The following is a 20,457-nucleotide window of genomic DNA, read 5'->3' as shown; positions in this document are numbered from 1 at the left end:
TCTTAATCAGATGCCTCTGCTGTTTCCCTCTCTTCCACGAGCTCAACAAACCAAATTGCCTTGCATGTTGCTCCTCGTTTTAGTTCTAAGCTTGCATCTTTCTCCAGTATCGTGTCAAGCCTTATCAGAGTTCATCTTAACCCTTTGCGCTATTCTCCCTAAATTATAAATATTCTAACTCTCTCTTATTTCTCCTCCTCCTCCCTTCTCCTTGCCTCTCTTCTCCATGCCAATTCACAGATATTGTTACATGTTCTGTCTGCTTCTCTTTTCTGGTTATGTCCTTCTCACCCATTGTGTTTAAAACCAACATTTGGCCTCACCGTCACTGGAAAATCCCACTCCATCTCCACTCTCTATCTTTCCTGTCTGAAATCCATATAGCTTGTCCCTCAAGGATCTATCCTTAGCCCATCCTGTTTCTCACCAACATACTGCCAGAAGGTGAGATCTTCCAGAAGCACTGTGTTAAGTTTCACATGTATACTACAATGTTCGTATCTAACTCCCCTCCATCTCTCTCCTTTGTTCCTCTGTTACTCAATTATAAAACTGCTTGTCATGTTTCCACTCCTTGATTAGCTGAAATTTCCTCCAATAACACTTTGTGATAGTTAAACACATTGCCTTCAGTTGTTACTACAAATTTATTTTTTTCCTTACTACTATACTGAATCCATCCCGTTCACTGGGAACTGTCTGAGGCTGAACTGCACCCTTCTCAATAATGCTCTCACATCTGGCTTCAAGATGAACATCTTACCATACACCTTCTCAATCACAAATGCCTGAAATTTCAGTCTCTAAAACGATCCTTCTGCAGCTTATTTGTGACGGATACCCCTTACGCATGCCTGTGTTCACTTAAATTTGACGATTCCAAAAAAGAACCCTCGATTCTCTGCCTGATCAAGAAGCTGCTCCCTTGATGGGAAATATTCCCTCAGCATTCATCCTGCCAACTCCCTTGAGAATCCTGTATTTTTAATTAGATCATCTCTCATTCTTTAAAAAATCTTGTTAGTATATTCCAGACCTGTTCAGTCTTAGCTTAAAACATAATTCCTCCAAACCAATGATTATCCTAGTTCATCTTCTGTGAAATGTTTCCAGTGAAGTGATATACTTGCTCGAATAAGTGGACCAAAAAAGCTGCTCACATTCCTCCCGATGTGGCCCTACCAGCAATTTGTACATGTGCCCTAAGACATGTATTCCAAACTCTTACACTGCAAACACCTTGACATAAGGGATGACATCCCATTACCTTTCCCAATTATCTGTTGCAATTGTGCTCGCTTTGTGCTTCCTGCACAATTATTCCCGAATCCCTTGGTGTTGCAGTTTTCCACAGTTTTTACCTTTTAAATGACACTGTTCTTTGGTCACCTCCTAAAAATAAACAACTTCGCATTTTCCCATATTATACTCCATTTGCCAACTTGTTGCCCATTTATCAATGTCTTTCCATAAACTCTAACCCACAAGGAACTTGACCGTTGTCCCTTTTTTGAGATCCTCCCTCATTCTTCTCATCTTTTTGTTGGGAGCACTGGGCAAGACCCAACGTACGTAATTGCTATCTTTTTAAGGGGCATTCTTTTGAATGACTGGGAGAAGCTTACTGTCCATTGTTCAGAATCGGGACAACTTGTCCATCAAGCTGCATTAGCTTTTCCGGCCCAATGTCTCATTGTGGCAGTGCAACAGCACAGGAGGAAAGAAAAGGAAGTGAATCCTGCTGTCTGTATCTCACTAAATCTTGGCCATTCTTTGCCATGTGTCAGAGACCTGCTGTTCAGTGACGTGAAGTCTCATGGTGGAAATTCCGAGAAACACAAATGTCCCCCTGAATCAACTGCTTACCTGCACATGGAATAATGTGCAGCAGGGACAATGCAGTTATCCTCGCCCAGGAGGAGGGGATGTTGTGAAATTCTACTTGGACTGACCAGTGATGGATTTTATGAATTTGTGTTACAGTGTATTGCCAGTGTAGCCTCAGGTGGGAATCTCAATAACTGTAACACCGGACTCTGACAGAATTACTCAATTCATCAGGACCTGGATATTCACATTGTGTGTGAGTATTGTGTCCCTGCTCATTCCCATTTGCCATGTAAAATCTCTCTTATTACCCCATTCTCTCAATAGATCTTTCCTACAACTTTCAATATATGTCCTGTAGTCCATTTTGGGGGCCAGGTGAGTGTACGTTTTATCATCCTAATGGTTATCTTTTGTAAACACCTCGTATCAAAGGTCCCCTCAAAATCCTTTGTTACAAGGAGAGCAATCTTAGTTTCCCCAAACACCTGATTTCCCCAATGACTTTTTATTTGCTTCCTGTGTGTAAGGCACTCATCCACTTTTCATTTCCACTTCCCTGCATGAGTACAGCCCCAACAATATTAAAGAAAGTGAATACCCTCCAGATGAAGCTGTTCCAGAGTCATGTCCCATCCACCACATTCAACATTCCCCTCTGCACTACCGAGGCAAAGTGGCACCACTGTGCCAAAGGTAAAGTCACCATTATCCTATCTGACCATAGGGTTGGTTTAACCTGAAGGCTACCACACCCCAGGTGAGGGGAGAGGTTAAGAAGGAGAGTGCATCTATTGCAGATGGATATTCTCGATGTACCAGCAACGCCTAAGTCACATGAAAGAATAGCGTAAAACAAAAACAGCCCTAGCCATGCAACTAAAAACCCTCTCCCTACAAACCATTCTGTTAAATCTCCTCTGCCCCCTGTCAGGGACCCTCCCGCCCTTCACATTGTGTGGGGGATCTTTGGTTTGAACAGACTCAGCTCGTCTCTGCTCCTGTCTGTGATGTCATCATGCTGTGACAATGGCACTGAAACTCACTGTCTGTGAGGGTGGTAGGCACAGAGATCCTCATAGCGTTTAAGGCATATTTAGATGCCCACTTGTGATGCCAACACAGTCAAGTCTATGGGCCAAGTGCTGGAAAATTAGATTAGAATAGTTAGGTTGTGGTTTTTTAACTGGCACAGGCTGGATGGGCCACAGAGCCTTTTTCTGTACTGTAGACCTCAGAGACTCTTCACATAGGAAGATGCCCAGCAATATTTCAAGCGATTTCAGAAAAGGAGATATGAGAATAGATGATTCATGATTTGTTAATGTTTTTGGGAGACAAGTGAGTTATAGAGATGAAGCGGTTTACCAAGAAATTCTGAAGCTTGAATCCCAGGAAATTGCAAGTGTCACCATCAAGTGGAGGAATAAAAATGGGGCATCATCATTAGGACTGTATTAGAGGAAGGGACATGTTGAGATTTGTGAGGCTGGAGGATATTAGAGACAGGAAGGGTTCTGAGACTGGAGAAGATTACAGAAATAGGGAAAAGTGAGGTTCGAGGAGGTTACAGAAATGGTGAGGATCGAGAGGCTGGAGGAAACCTCAAACAAAAGGAGGTTTGTGAGGGTAAAGGCAATTACAGAGCTAAGGACATTTATACGGGCTGGAGGAATTTACAGAGATAGGACGGTGTTGAGGCTGGAGGAGATTAGAGATAAGGAGGCTTGAGAGACTAGAGGAATCTACAGAGACCGTGAGAGTTCTGAGGCTAGAGGGGGATTCCAACGATAGGCAGGTCGTGAGGCTGGGGAGAGATCCCAGTGATGGGAATGGTGGTAAGTCTCGAGGGTGGAGCCTGCAATAGTGCAAGCTCAAGAGTCATTCTCATGATTAGGGAGGGTAGTGAGGGTTGAGGTATGATTCCTGTGATTGGGATTGTGGGGAGGCTCCAGGGTGGATTATCATCTAAACGGCACAGTGGTGTACTTACAGCACACAGTGCAGTAGTGAGAGAAAGTGGTTCACCGCCACTTTCTCCAAATCAAATAAAAATGGGCAATCAATATTGCTGCTTGGCCTGCTGTGTTCATCCAGCTCCACACTTTGGTATCTGAAATTAAGATGGGTTCCTGGTTTGGAAAGAGCTAGCAGAAGCTCAGATGATTCTCCTTGGGGCTGATTAGCAATGATTTAGTTGAGTAGTACGTTTGTTTCCAGGATATTAGTTTGCAGAGAGAGAAAAAAATTATTAACATTGTGGCAACGTTTGGTAACCGCAGAATACAACATTCAGGTAATTGGCAAATAATGCAGGGTGAAAACTTGAAGATTACTTGACTCAGCAAGTTCCCTGAATCTGGAACAGCCTGAGTGACAGCTGGATGCAGATTCAGCAGTTACTTCGTATTTAACTATGTTTTTCAAGGTATGATCAATAGGGCAGTGGACAAATAGCAGGGGAATTGAGTCAGATTTGCAACACCTCTAGAATGAGAGAGAAGCTTGTGACAGGGTTCCACATGGTAGATTAATTAGTAAAGTTAGATCACATGTGATTCAGGAAGAGCTTGCTAATTGGAAACAAAATTGGCTTGGTTGTTGGAGAGGATGTTTTGCCGGAGGATTTTTCAGAGTGGAGTTTCTGTGACCAGCGTGTTCCACAGCAATCCGTACGGGTCCACTTTTGTTTGTCATTTAGATTAATGATTTGGATGAGAATTTAAGGGACAAGATTAGTAAGTTTTCAGATGATATTAGAATTAGTGGTTAGTGAAGGTTATCTAAGAAGACAGCGAGATCTTGATCAATTAGGTCAATGGGTTGAGGAGTGGAGGATGAAGTTTATGGAGACAGGCAGACAGGGTGGTTAGTAAGTTGTTTTGCACACTTTCCTTCATTGCTCAGACTTGTGAGTATAGGAGTTGGGCTGTTAAGGTGAGGTTGTATAGGACATTGAGGCTTCATTTGAGGGTTTGTGTGCCGTTCTGGTCACCCTGTTACAGGAAGGGCATGATTATTAAACCGGAGAAGGTTCAGAAAAGACTTGCTGGGATGTTGCCAGGAATGGAGGGCTTGATTATCAAAATAGACTGCCAAAGTTAGGACTTTTCTTACTGGGGCATAGGAGGTTTTGGGGTGGCCTTACAGAGCCAGAGAAATTCTGATAGGCTCCCCTTATTTGTGTAAGTATCGGTGTATTTGTGTGTGTTTCTGTGTGTCTCTGTGTGGGGCAGGTCTGACAGTCTCTGTGCTGTTTGATGTGATGCAATGCCACCCTCTGCTGGTCTCCACACGCCACTGCACAGGCATCAGCAGAGGATGGGAACCATCAGGGATTTATTCAGAAAGGGCCTGGGACGGCAGCAGCTCACAACACCGTCCAAACTGATTTCTTCTTCATGCACTTATCTCGATGTCTTTTAAACATGGTAACTGTACCCACTTCCACCATTTTGTCTTGAAGTTCATTCCATACACAAACGACTCTGTAAAATAATTGCCCCCTCATGTCTTTTTTAAAATGCTTGCTCCTCAAAACTTAAAATATCTCCAGAGTCTTGCAATCCTCCACCCCCAAGAAAAGATAACTGACATTCAAGCTATCTGTGCCCCTCATGATTTATAAGCCTCAATCAGGTCACCCCTCAACCTCCGATGCACAACTGAGGAAAGTCCCAGCCTATCCAGCCTCTCCATATAACTCAAACCATCCATTCCCAGCGACATCCCGGTAAATCTCTGCTAAACGTTCTCCAGATTAATATCATCCTTCCTACAACAGTGCGACCAGAAGTGGTCACAGTACTTCGGAAGATGCCTCATCTACATCCTGTACAATCTGAAAATGACATCCCAGCTCCTAAACTCAAAGGTCTGAGCGATGAAGGTCGCGAACTAAGCACCTTCTTAACCACCCTGTCTATATGTGACACAGACTTCACAGAACTGTACCTGACAGGCTAGTCTATGTTCTGCAACACTACCAAAGGGCCTAATTTAAATTGTATAAGTCCTGCCCTTGTTTGTTTTACCAAAAGCAATATCTTGCATTTATGTAAATTAAACACAATCTGCCACACCACAGCCCAGTGAGTGATATTCCCACCGCACCCCCGCACAACCCTGACAAGTTTTGAAAGAACCTCCCATCTCCAGAAGGCATACAAACCCTTTTTTACCCCCCAAAGACCCTGAGCTTGGTTCGCGGGTGCAGCAGGAGGTGGGGCGGTGCGGCGGGGTGGTGGATTTCAGACGAGCCTCTGGTGAGGAGATTAATTTTCTTCAGGTAAGAGGGGGTGTGCCATGAGTGCCCGCACGGGCCCTAGTTATGCCTGTCTCTTCATCGGGTACATGGAACATTCCTTTTTCAGTGCTTTTCTGTGCCCCTCACTGCACCCACAACTCTTTCTCCAATGCATCGGTGATATCATCGGTACTGCTTCTCTCTCTCGTCTGGAATTGGAAAACTTCAAATATTTTGCTCCCAATTTCCACCCTGCCCTCACTTTCACCTGGTCTACCTGTGACCTCTGCCTTCCCTTCTTCAACATTTCTGTTTCTATTTCTGGAGATAGACTGGCCACTAATATCCATTACAAACCCAGAAACTCCCACAGCTACTTGGACTATACATCCTCACATCCCACTTCCAGTAAAGACTCCAACCTGTTCTCTCAGTTCCTCTGTCTCCGTCGCATATGTTCAGATGAGGCCAACTTTGACAAGGGTGTCTCCGACATGTCCACCTTCTTCCACAAACGAGGATTCCCCAGCTCCGTTGTCGACAGGGCCCTCAACCAGGTCCGACCCATCTCCTGCACTTCTGCCTTCACCCCTTCTCTTCCCTCCCACGACAGCGATAGGGTTCCCCATACCCTCAACGACCACCCCACAGCATCCACATCCAGAAGATCATCAGATGTCACTTCGCCACTTTCAGTGAGATGCCACCATCAGACACACATTCCCCTCCCTTCCCTTGTCTACCTGCCACAGCGTTCCCTCCAGGACACGCTGGCTCATACCTCCTTCACCCCCAACACCTCCCCACAGCCCGATGGCACCTTCCCCTGTAACCGGCGATGGTGCAACACCTGCCCATTTACCTCCACCCTCCCCAGTATCCAAGGGACCAAACATACCTTCCAGGTGAAGCAACACTTCACCTGCACTTCCCAGAATCTAATCTACTGCATTCGCTGCTTACAATGTGGTCTCCAGTACGTTGGGGAAATGAAGCATACACATGGCGACCACTTCGCAGAACATCTATGCTCTGGTCGCAAAAAAAAGGCCCTGAACTACCTGTTGCCTGCCACTATAACACACCACCCTGCTCCCTGGCCAACATCTCTGCCTCTGGCTTACTGCAGTGCTCCAGCGAAGCCCAGTGCAAACTGGAGGAACAGCACCTTATTTTCCGCTTGGGGACCCTACAGCCCTCTGGAATCAATGTTGAGTTCAATAATTTTAGTGCTTAAACTCTCCCAGGCCCCAGCCCCCACCCCACACACCAGGCCTTGTTACCACAGAGCCTGCCATTACACACCCCCTGTTAGTCACTAACAGTCCCCAGTAACAGCTATTCACCCTCCCAGCCTGATCATTATCAACTACTTTGTCTGTCCAACTTCATTCTCTCTCTTTGGGCCCTATCATATCGTTTACTCCCTATCCCACCCATCTCCTTATTTTTGGCATATAAACAGACATTGTCTCAGCTGCCATCACTTCTCGGGTCGGGTCACTGCCCCCAAACATTAACTCAGTTTTTTTCCTTCACAGTTGCTGCCAGACCTGCTGAGCTTTTCCAGCAACTTTGTTTTTTTTCCCCTATAATATATTGTGTTGCCTTGTAACATTTAATGTTTTTAGGAGGAGGGCAGTCACACGTTGGAGATAGGAAATAGTCATCTACAATATGATCTTTTGGCGTTGGAAATTATGCTCTTTAGTCGTGAATGGTGTACAGTAATGTCTAAATGAGATTCTTCATAGTGCAGAATATGTCTGCAGAATTTCTTTCCCTAACTTTGCAAACTACAGATATAGTAGGAACTGCCGATGCTGAAGAATCTGAGATAACAAGGTGTGGAGCTGGAGGAACGCCACAGGCCAAGCAGCATCAGAGGAGCAGGAAGGCTGACAGTTCAAGTCTGGACCCTTCCTCAAAAACGGGGGAGGGGAAGGGGATTCTGGAATAAATAGAGAGAGGGGGAGGTGGATGGAAGACAGATAAAGGAGCAGATGGGTGGAGAGGAGACGTACAGGTCAAGGGGCGGTGAGGCTGTAGCTGGGAAGTGTGGGTGGGGTTTGAGGTGGGAGGAGTGGATAGATGGGAGAAAGGACGGACAGGTTAGGGAGGCAGGGAACAGCTGGGCTGGCTTGGGGAGATTTTGGAACTTCTGAAGTCCACATTGATGTAATTGGACTGCAGGGTTGCCAAGCAAAATAGGAGGCGCTGTTCCTGCAGCCTTCAGGTGGCATCATTGTGGCACTGCAGGAGGCCCAGGATGGGCATGTCATCCAAGGAGTGGGAGGGGGAGCTGAAGTGGTTCGTGACTGGGAGGTGCAGTCGTTTGCCACAAACCGAGCGTAGATGTTCCACAAAGCGGTCCACAAGCCTTCGCTTAGGTTCCCCAATGTAGAGGAGGCCACATCAGGATCAACGGATCCCCTATAACACATTAGCAAATGTGCAGGGGAACATCTGTTTTGATGTGGAATGCTTTCTTGACGGCTGGTATGGGGGTGAGGAGAGGAATGTCGAGGCAGTTGTAACACTTCCTGTTGTTGCAGGGAAAAGTACCGGGGTGGTGGGGCTGTTGGGGAATGTGGAGTGGACGAGGGAGTCACAGAGACAGTGGTCCCTCCGGAAAGAAAATAAGGGTGGGGTGGAAAAATGTCTTTGGTCGCAGCGTCAGATTGCAGGTGGTGGAAGAGCCGGAGGATGATGCATTGGATCCAGAAGTTCGTGGTTAGGTATCTGAGGAGAAGGGGGATTCTATTTCTGTTGTTATTGCGGGGAGGGGTGTGAGGGATGAGTTGTGGGAAACACGGGAGATATAGTCGATGGGGTTTTCGACCAGTGTGGAGGGGAAGTTACGGCCCTTGAAAAACGAAAACATCTGGGATATCCAGGAGTGGAATGCTTCATCTCAGGAGCAGATGCCGTGGAGGTAAAGGATTTGGGGATAGGGGATGGCGTTTTTGCAGGAAGATGGGTGAGAGGATGTGCATTCAATCTAGTTTTGGGAGCCGGTGGGGTTGAAATGAATTTCGGTTTCCAGAGATGTAAACAGAGTTCCAGGAAGGAGAGAGAGGTATCAGAGATGGTCCAGGTGAACATAAGGTTGGGGTAGAATTTGTAAGTGAAGTGGATGATCTATTCGAGCTCATCGTGGAAGCATAAGGCAGCACTGATACAGTCATCAAGAAAACAGAGGAATAGGTGGGGTACAGGGCCAGTGTAGATTTGGAAGAGAGATTGTTCCACGTACCCTACAAAGAGGCAGGCATAGCTTGGGCCCATGTGGGTACCCATGGCCACACCCTTTTGTCTGTAGGAAGTGGGAGGAATTGAAGGAGAAGTAGTTAAGGGTGAGGACAAGCTCAGCTAAGCAGATGAGGGTGTCGGAAGTGGGCTGGGCTGGTCAGGCCCGCAGGACAGGAAGAAGCGGAGGACCATCCGACCATCTGAATGGGGATTGCAAGTGTATAAGGATATGGAAGTCCATGGTGAAGAGAAGGTGTTGGGGACAAGGGAATTGGAAGTGTTGGAGGACGTGGAGGGTGTGGGTGGTGTCACGGAAGTGGGTGGGGACATCCTGGACCAAGGGGGACAAAATGGAGTCGAGATAGGTTCAGTGGGGCAGGAGCAGGCGGAGACATTGGGTCAACCAGGGTAGTCAGGTTTGTGGATTTTGGGATGGAGATACAAGCGGGTGGTATGGAGTTGAGGAATGATGAGTTTCGAGGCTGTGGGTGGGAGGACACCTGACGTGATGAGGTTGTGGATGGTTTGGGAGATGATGTTTTGGTGGTCAGGGGAGGCGCTATGATCAAAGAGAAGGTAGGTGGAGGTGTCAGAGTGCTGTACCTGGCCCCGGCGATGTGGAGATCAATGCACCATACTACAACTGTGTCTCCCTTTTCAGCGGGTTTTATGGTGAGGTTGTGGATGGAGACGAGGGAGCAGAGGGCTGGATGTTCTGAGGGAGAGCCTGGAGTGGATGAGAGGGGTGCAGAAATTGAGGCAATTGATGTCTCGATGGCAGTTGGAGATGAAGAGGTCGAGGGAGGGTAGGAAGCCTTGCGGTGGTGTCCAGGAGGAGGGGGTGTGTTGGTGGTGGGAGAAGGGGTCAGTAGAGGGAGGAGTTCCGATAATAACCATTTGAGCTGGAAATCATAGCCAAGCAATTAAAGATGTTAATAGTTTATCCCAATGGCACAGCACGTTCCCTCAACATCCTGTAGTTGAGGCAAGTACCTTGCATTTGTTGAACACTGAAAAATCTTCCCTGTGTAATTCAGTAAATTTAACCAGAATTTGTTAAACCCAGACTCAGCTGAAAGCTGGCGTGCAAAATGTGACCCAAAATCTGGGCATGACTTTGGCCTTGTGTAATGGGTAGCGCCAATGCCTCTGTGCCGGAGCTCTGGATTCCATTCCCATCCCTGAACCTGTGGTAATGTCACTAGCTCTGGACCAGAAGTTCTGGATTCAAGTCCTGCCAGTCGCAGAGGTGTGTCACAGCCTGTCAGAACAGGTTGATGAGCAAATTTACAGAAAAATAATGTTGCAGATTCAGGGGCCATCGCAGTGTCGTGGTATTGTCTCCACCCTTGGGCTCAAAGGTCTCGATTCAAATCCCACAAAAATGTTTCATAAAATGTCTGAACAAGTTGGTTATTTTTTTTTTCTAGAAATGTGACTTGATGGAGAAGGAAGCGGTATCAGTGTTGAATTTCAGAATTCAGGCCCGGGGTAACAGAAAGCACAGCCATTCGTGTTGATTGGAGTAAAATGTGCACCTTTATATATGTTTATAAAAACATGAAGGACATGGATAGGATGAATAGTCAGGGTCTTTTTCTGAGAGTATGGGGAGTCAAACATTAGAGGGGACAGGTTTATGGTGCAAGGGGAAAAATTAAAAAAAAACATATGATTGAACTGCCAGATGATGTGTTGGAGGCTTGTGAAAACACCATTCAAAGGCATCTGGATGGGTATATGAATTGTAAGGGTTCAGAAGAATATAGGCCAAATGCTGGAAAATGGGACTGGATTAATTTTGGATACCTGGTCAGCATGGACATGTTGGACCAAAGGATTTATTCCTGTACTGTACATCTTTTTATGATTCATTCATCCAATTGATCAAGATCTGTTTGTGATCTTGGATAACCTTCCCTGTCTACGATTCGAAAAATCTCAGTGTCATTCCTAAACTTTTACCCGTGCCTTCTATACATTTTCATCTCAATCATTTATTTAAATAACAAACAATGGCAAATCCAGCACTGATCCCTGTGGATCACTGCTAATCACAGGCTTCCAGTCTGATGGACAATCCTCCATGACAACCCTGTCTTCTGCAATAAATCAGAAACACACACCTTTAAGACAGAGATAGATACGTTTTGATTAATAAGCAGATCGACGGTTACGGTGAGAAGACGAGCATTTGTTTTGAGAAACATGTCAAGCATAATCGAACAGCAGAGCAGACTTGATGGGCCAAACGGCTAGTTCTGCTCCAATTTTTTTTATGCTGTCTGGTCTGTAGGTATCGGGAATATTTTCACAAGAGAGCAGTGATGGCTGAGATTAATAAATACTTTACTGAACAGAGTCAATCGGAATACAGAATAGGTTTGAGGGGATGAATGGCATACATCTGCTCCTATTTGTTGTGCTCTTTAAAGAGGAGGTAACTTGCTGTGAGGTTAACTCACTTTAAGGAGTCTCCTAATTAACATTGAGATAAGCATGTATCTTTCTCTTTAATATTGTGCTGTCTATCGTGTTCTCATCCCCAGGGAACCGTGAAGACCGGGTTAGTGAAGATATTCAAGGCAGAGCTCAACTGACCTTTAATGGACAAGAGAGTCTATTATTGGGAATAAAAAGGAAAGGGGTGTTCAGCCATGATCTTTCTAAATTGAGCAGCAGGCTCGAGGGTCCGAATGGCCAACTGCAGCTCCTAACCTGTGTGTTGTTCTCTTACTCCAACCCTCGAAGCTGTTACAGAGGTAAAGGAAGTCCCCATTCAAACAGTCATGGTTGTTACAATGAGATAGGAGATCATTATTCTCCCTGCTCGACTCTCTGTATTGTCTCAATCCATGTAGTATGTTTATCTTTACCCCGGACTCCAGCTTTACTCAACTACCTGTGTGCAACCATATCAAAAGTATTCTGTAAATTCAAATACACCCCTCCCACTCGTTCTCATGTGTGGACGTTTCAACTATTATGTACACATATTACTCAGTCATGCATGCACTGGACAAAAGAACACAACACTTGGGAATTGCCAAAACAAACTGGAAAGTGCATCTAGTTTTCTCTCTTTTTTTACATCTGATCATTCATTTTCTCTCTCTCTCTCTCTCTCTCTCACACACACACACACAGTTAATAAATGCTCCAATCTTTTTGTCCAGGTTAAATGTGTTGCTCACATTTGGATGAGACACAATTATATTTGAGAAATGAAACTAACAAAATCATGAGGGAGGAACTGGCCAGAATTAATAGGGCTAGAACCTTAGCAGGAAAGATGGTAAAGCAGCAATGGAAAACTTTTCTGGGAATAATTTGGACACACATCTGAAATTTATGGATGCTTTCCTTGTCACAAATTTCACCCATTTGCCAAGATGACTTCATTTTCCTGAATCTAACTTTACTCTGCCAAGTCATATTATGATTCCCCAAGCATCTGGTTTTCAGAGTCCTCAGAAAAGATTGTAATGTTTTCCTCATAACAGACGTCAAGTTGTCCAAATTTAATTTTACTTTGTTTTCCCTCCCACTCCATTGTGTAGGAACCGGAAATTCCAGAATCTAAAGGATTTTGATTGGTAATCAATAATTCTTTCCTGTAGTTACAGGTTTTAAATGACATTTGGGTAAGTGCATGAACAGGAAACAGTTGGAGTGATATGGGCCAAGCCCAGGCAGGTAGGACTAGGATAGTTTGGGATTATGTTTGAGATAGAATGGTTGGGCTGAAGAGCTGTATGAGCCGGTAACTCTTTCACTAGCTCTGTTACCACCTCAATGTATACTCTACGTTATACGAGAGCAACGTAACAAATTTCAGTTCAATTAGTTTTGAGTAATTCCTCTTTATTAATTCTAATCCCCCACAGTTTCTCATTTTCACAGTCATTCTGTCCTGTAGAATTTCTGGAAGATTTTCTGTATCTTCTGTGGAGACAGAGTAATGTATTCCACTGAGCAGCATTTCAGCGGGGGTGAGCTGAAGAGAGACAGCCTCTGTCACGAAGTGAATACATCAGAGCACTGCATTAGGAGATGATGGACATGGCACCCACTCCGTCTCGGAGAGTTCTAGAATCTAAACCTAAACCGTTTAATGAAACTGTCACTTGATGGCCATCGATGGTTTCAGTATAACCAAGTGACACAAAACTGTGGCCATCTCATTTTAGAATCAAACTGGCTTCACTCTTTAAAACTGGCATCGGCCCAGGTAGAGATAAGAATAAATATCCAATCAAAATTTTAGTAACTGCAAGTGTGGCCAGAAGAGAGTTGATGGTTTATTCAGGAACAGCACTGAGGTAGAAGTGAAGACTGGGAATATTATTGGTGATAAAGGGAATATTGTGATATAAATCAGCTCAGGACAAAATGGGCTAATGGCGGTTATGAACACTTCTGTTCCTCCTCAGGTGTTTGTAAGTGAAGATGAAAACAGCCACGGAATAAGAATTGAGTTTGTAGTTGAAGGTGAACACAATAGTTTCCATCTTTGCCAAAAAAAAACAGAGAAATTGAGATGCTGTTCACAAAGTTTGACCTAATTATTAAATGGACAGAGTTAGGGAGTCTTACCGGGAACACCAGCAAAAGCGAGGATGGGATAGTAACCTGCTTGAATAATCATCAGTACATATTGTATCCACAATCTTAATGGTATCTGATCGAAAGAAAGCCAGTAAAGACCAAAGGATAAACTTATGTCCATTGTTGGGACATTCCAATCTATTCCTCTCAGATTCTGGTACATTGTCGTAACATTCCCGTGTCTGGTTCTGAGATTCTGATCCATAATTGAAACATCCCAATCGTGTTGAGGATGACACAGCCACTGATATTATGGGGTAACGCACTGGAAGAAGCCCCTTATTAATAGAAGACGGAAACCCTCCAGTGATATAGTTAGTATCCATGGAGACTGACATTAATTTGTGTCACGGAACAAACAGTTCCAGCTAACCCCTTTCACTCTGACACTTTTAATGGAACAACAATACCTGGTCTGGGTGGGATGCTGACAGTGCCTGCTATTAGTCTTAGTGCCCATCTCCAATTACTCTCACAATGATAGAGTTAGAGGAGAAAGGTGATGCTTTCTCTTCACAGGCTCAATGATTCTGCCGTGACATCCACATGCAATGTCACATGTAACCGTTTACCTAAGAGCCAATCGAGAGGTTGTTCCTGCGCTGATGTCTCCTCCACCACAACAACTGCCAATCTAAACCCTGTCTCTGGCCACAACAGCCTGGAGAAAGACAGGAAATGTGGGTTTAGCTGAACTTTCCTCTCACTGTCCTAATAAGGCAACATTTTATCTTTAACACAATACTTTCAATAATTTGCTTCTAAAGTTCCAAACATCTTGTTTTTGCAGTTTCTGCAGCTTTTCTTGACCTTTTTTTTGGCCTTAGCCCAAAAGTAAACATTACATTTCCAATTGCTTTATTTATTGGGTGTAAAGGGTCGGAGACAACATCTATGTGATTGATTAAGAAACAGTAAGGAAGAGGGGACAGTGGCTGTGCAGAATGGGCAGGAATAAAGTGATATCGCCCAATTTCTTCTCAATGGACGGAATGAAATAAAATCCAGAGAAAGAAACAGAATAAATTTGACTGAAGGAATGGTGAGTCACAATGTAAACTAAACATAATAGTTTGAAATGGAACAGAGGAGAAATGATTGTATATACACTGTTTAATCAGTGTGTGTGCGTGCAGATAGATATGATTGGTCATATATGTGCAAGACATTCAGAGTTATTAATGGAGACATGTTTAAGACAATGTGATGCAGATGATGTGACCTTGTCTTGTTTGTGTTTTGTTAACATTGCACTCAGTAGAGAGAACCCATCTCCCCATTCACACCTTTATTTACTCCCATGTACATCTGCTTCTCTTTCACCACAATTAAAAGTCCATTTGCATTTTGCACTGTGCCCCCCACACACTATGTTTTCTGTCACCCCTACTCCACCTCTGTCAAGGTATTAAAAAGACCATTTTCCAATCCTTTTCAGTTCTGAAGAAGGGTCTTGCTGAACTTGAAAACCTTAACTCTGTTTCTCTGTCTCCACAGATACTCTAGGCCTGCTGAGTTTCTCCAGAAATGAATTGGCACTAACTGCATTTTCAACAAAACAAAGAACCGTGCATGCTGGAAATCTGAAACAAGAAGAAAAATTGCTGGAGAAACTGGAAGATTTGAAAAGGCATCACTGGTTCCAACAGCCTTACTTTGCTTTCACTTGACAGATGCTGCCAGACCTGCTTAGTTTCTTCAGCAATTTGTGTTTTTGAGTAAATTCCAACAGTGTGTGTCAAAGCTGCTCAAATGCCCTGTCCAACATGGAGCATCAGGCACTGAGGAGTAAATGAGAGCACAAGGTGAACAAACTAATTGGTTCTGAAACTACATAACACTTCCATCACTGACATTGCAGAGCTCGTAATCATGGTCAGAGAGAGAAACATTCACTTTAAAAACCTTCTTACAGTGTGGAAACAAGCCCTCCAGCCTTACAAGTCCTCACCGACCCTCAGAGCATCCCATCCAGACCCATCCTCCTATTACCCACTTAATCTACATATCCCTCAACACTCTGATTAATTCACCTCGCCTGCACAACTTTGGTCTGTGGGTAGAAACCGGGCCACCTGAAGGAAACCCGCGCAGAGCTATGGAGAACATGCAAACTCCACACACACACAGTCACCCAAGGGTGGAATTGAACCTACATCCCACGTGCTGTGAAGCAACAATACTAACCACTGAGCCACCCGAAGGTGCCCTTACTGGAAGGGAAAAGGTTCGAATGAATGTGTTCAATGTGTTTTGAGGAATGTGACAAATTGGAGGCGCAACAGCATGGACAGACCGTCAGAAGAATGAGAATATTCAAATGGAAGTGTTACCATTATCAGAAAACAGAGTAGGTCACTGTGTACAAGGGCGATGGGGACTCGGACTGAACCGGGGGATATTACATTGCACTCATTGCTGCTCAGAACTGGGCATCCATGTAGTGATGGAAACCGCAGCAGCAGAAGCAGAATTGTATTCCACCAGAATCTGTGACTCTTTGTCCCGGATAATCCCTCAGTCTATGATTCCCATGAAGCTGATCAATGGTTCCATTACGAGAGCAGGCAAACATGCCGGGGTCAGATCCTTGTGTACCTGAAACTGATGCCAACTTGTTCCAGCTACCACATTAGACGTTTGCATTACAGACAGCAGAACTAACGCTTTACAGACAGGGCAAAATGATTTGCAAGATCAACAGACCAACTATCCTGCTGCAACCAGTCATAAATGGTGATGGGGCAGTAGGAACTGCCGATGCTGGAGTCTGAGATAACAAGATGTAGAGCTGAAGGAACACAGCAGGCCAGTCAGCATCAGAGGAGCAGGAAAGCTGACATTTTGGGTCTGGACCCTTCTTCAGAAATGGGAGAGGGGAAGGGGATTCTGGAATAAACAGAGCGAGGGAGATGGATGGAAGGAGGATGGTGGAGCAGATAGGTGAACAGAGGACAGACAAGTCAAGGAGCCGGAGATGAAGCCAGTAAAGGCGAGTGCACGTGGGGAGATGTGACGGGGGATGGTCAGTGAGGAAAGAGGGGCGGGTAGTGGGAGAGAACACGGACAGGTCGAGGAGGCAGGGAAGAGAGGGAGGACTGGTTTTGGGATGAAGTCAGTATGGGGCAATTTTGAAGCTTGCAAAGCTCACATTGAGACCATTGGGCAGTAGGGTTCGCAGGGGAAATATGAGGTGCTGTTCCTCCAGTTTTTTGGTGACATCGTTGTGGCACTGGACGAGGCCCAGGATGGAAATGATGTCCAAGGAGTGGGAGGAGGAGTTGAAGTGGCTCGCAATTGGGAGGAGGTGTTGTTTGAAATGAGCATAGATGTTCCACGAAGCTGTCTCTGAACCTCCGCTTGGTTTCTCTCATGTACAGGAGGCCACATTGGGAACAGCAGATTCAGTGTATCACATGAGTGGATGTGCAGGTGAACATCTGTTCAATGTTGAAGGTTGTCTTGGGGACTGGGATGGCGGAGGTGTGGGGGTAGGTGTAGCACCTTCAGAGGTCGCAGGGAACAGTGTCGGGGCTGTTGGAGAGTGTGGACGGACAAGGGAGTCACAGAGAGATTGGTCTCTCTGGAAGGCAGGAAAGGGTGGGGAGGGAAATATATCCTTCATAATGGGGTCTGATTGCAGGTGGTGAAAATGGCGGAGAATGATGCATTGAATCTGAGGGTTGACCAGCTGATATGTGAGGACAAGAGGAATTCTGTCTTTTTTTTTATTTCAGGGATAGCATGTGAGGGCTGAGGTGCGGGAAATGCAAGAGATGCAGCCGTGGGCATTTTCAGCTACTTCTGGAGAGAAATTGCGACCCTGAAAAATGAGGACAGCTGGGATGTCCAGGAGTGGAACGCTTTTTCTTAGGGGCAAATTCGGCGGAGATGAAAGATTTGGGAATAGGAGATCACATTCTTGCAGGAATGTGGGTGAGAGGAGCCTGAAATATCAAACCCCAATGAAATAGCCTTGTATCATTGTCCTTCAGTCTTCTCAAAAATTTTCAGAAATTTGGTGATGCTAAAACTGGTGCTGTGGTTAATACGGCTTTTAAATTCTCAAATGCCCCCACGCATTGTTCTGTCCACTGAAATTTCATGCCCTTTAGCAAATCCATCAGCGGCACCACCGTGCTACTTTTGTTTGGTATGAACCTCGGGTAGAAACCAGTCAGGATCAAAAATTGAAGCACTTCTTTCTGTGAGGATGATCTTGGAAATTCCTCATGGCGTTCATTTTCACATTCGTCAGACTCATCCTTTCATGCCTGATGTGTCCCAAGACCATCACTTTGGACTTAACAAATTCAGTTTTTGCAAAATACTACAACCAGTTTTTCTTCCCACAGTCTTTCAAAGAGCTGTACCAAATGTACCATGTGATATTTCAATGAATGGCTAAAGATGGCAAAGTCATCTATATAGACAGAACAATTAGTCAAACCTGCCACAACACTGTTCATAGGTCTTTGGAATGTGCCTGGCACATTATTCATAGCAAAGGCATTACATTTAATTGGGGTTACAAACTTGTAAAATTCTCTTGTTGTCTCTGACAAATGTAATTGTCAGTAACCACAAAGTAAGTCCAACTTGGTGAGGTAAGTGGCTTGACCAATTCTTTCCCCACACAATCTTCCAGCCTCAGACTTGGGTATGAATCCAATTTGGTTATGGAATTAATTGTCCAATAATCCACGCAGAAGCATGGGGTACCACGTAGTTCAGCAACCAACAGGATCATACAACTCCATTCGCTTTGACTTGGCTCAGTGAGGTCTTTGTGCAGCATCTCTTCCACTTCTTTCTGCACCTGTGTGGCTTCAAGAGGATTAAGCCTGTAGGAGTGTTGTTTTTATTCTCTGAACTGCATTACCCACATCCTCTTCATCCAGGGTAGAATTACTCCTCTCCATTCTATTCCTGTATATGTTCTCATGTTGCTGTAATGAGCCTTTTGATTCAGTTCCCTGTTCCTAAGACAGATAGCTCACTGTCCTGTCCCATTTTATGAGGAGTTCCTTCCCATTCAATTGAAGTTGATGCACATCAAAACTAGATAATTTGTATTTTGATGTGCCTCGCTCTGAGTGGCAGTGACTAATACCTTTTCCTTGGTTTCCTTCCCAAAGGAGCTGATTTTATTCCTGCCTGTGGCTTTCCTACCATTTGACATGTATGACAGGAATGGCAAAATTTAACTACATCTTTATATAATTCAGGCCAAAAGAATTGTTTTAATATTTTAACCTCACTCTTCCTCACTTCCTATCAGTAATTCATGTGCTAGCCACAATACTTCCTGTCTGTATGCGACCAGCAACAACATTTGGTGCATTTCCGCCCATTTTTCTTCTGCATGAACCAGTTGCAGTCTCCATTTTTGCCTTCGGATTCTAACTTTAAGATAATAACCATTTGGAATGTGTTTTAATTCCTTTTCTGTGTAGATTTTATGGTATCAATATTTTATTGCCTCATCTTTTTGTTGTAACTCCAGTAATCATCAGAACTAAACAACTCTGCCTGATCCTCTCCCTGTTCAGATTTTTTCCTTTACCCTTTCATCAAATCGGGCAGCTAACTGGACCTTTGTCTTCCTCTTTAGTCTTTTTTATTCCTTCTTGCTGTAACTTATGACTGTGGGATCTTGTTACCATACAATCTGGAAAATTTCCAGGCTATTTCTCTTTTACCTCCTCTGGCCCCTGGTTTTCGCTTGGCTTCCCCACTACAAGAGGTTTGACTCCTGCCTTTGAACCTGCTGGGTCATTTCCAATAACCAACTGTATTCCGAGAATTGACACTATTTCAATTGCCCCCACTGACACTTCCCCAGTCTTGATAGGACTTTCCAACCTGATCCTACACAGGGGAACGATAAATCTCTCTCCATCTATTCCACGGATTACCACTGTCTCAGTAACATTTCAGAAGGAGTGCAAATACTTTTATCTCTTACAATTAGAGTATGATAAGCTCCCATATCCCTCAATATTTTTACTTCTTTACCCTCTCCCCCATTTCTTCCTGAGTAAACCTTATCGGCAGAGTTTAAACTTTATAGAGGTCAGGCACCATCTTCCTATCCAGTCTGTGACTCGGCTGTGCACTCTCCTGCATCTCCTTGGGATTCTTTTGGGATTTCCTTCACTATCGCAAACGAATCGCACTGGTTTAGTCTCATTTACCACATCCTTTTTCCCAGTGCCTTTCTCCAGCTACCAGCACTGTGGCTATGTGAGTTCCACCTAATGCCAGTGAAAACACCTTTTCCCGGTGCCTTTTTAAATCCACTGGCACTGTAACTTTATGTCTCCCTCTCCATTACAGTGGAAACTCCTGATGCCCCTTGCCTTCTTTTCACCCACATGGATTTATTTTTTTCACCTACGGTGAACCGGTCACAGTGTGATCCACTTTGTTTTTTTTTATTGAAGGATCTCCCCCTTTTTTGCCCAGTTTACATCCCTCACAGATTGAAATTGCTGCCAGAAGCTAAATTTTGATTTATGCAC

The sequence above is a fragment of the Stegostoma tigrinum genome, unplaced genomic scaffold (assembly GCF_030684315.1).
Source record: "Stegostoma tigrinum isolate sSteTig4 unplaced genomic scaffold, sSteTig4.hap1 scaffold_50, whole genome shotgun sequence".
In the NCBI taxonomy this organism is placed as follows: domain Eukaryota; kingdom Metazoa; phylum Chordata; class Chondrichthyes; order Orectolobiformes; family Stegostomatidae; genus Stegostoma; species Stegostoma tigrinum.
Note: the sequence above shows the minus strand (reverse complement) of the source record.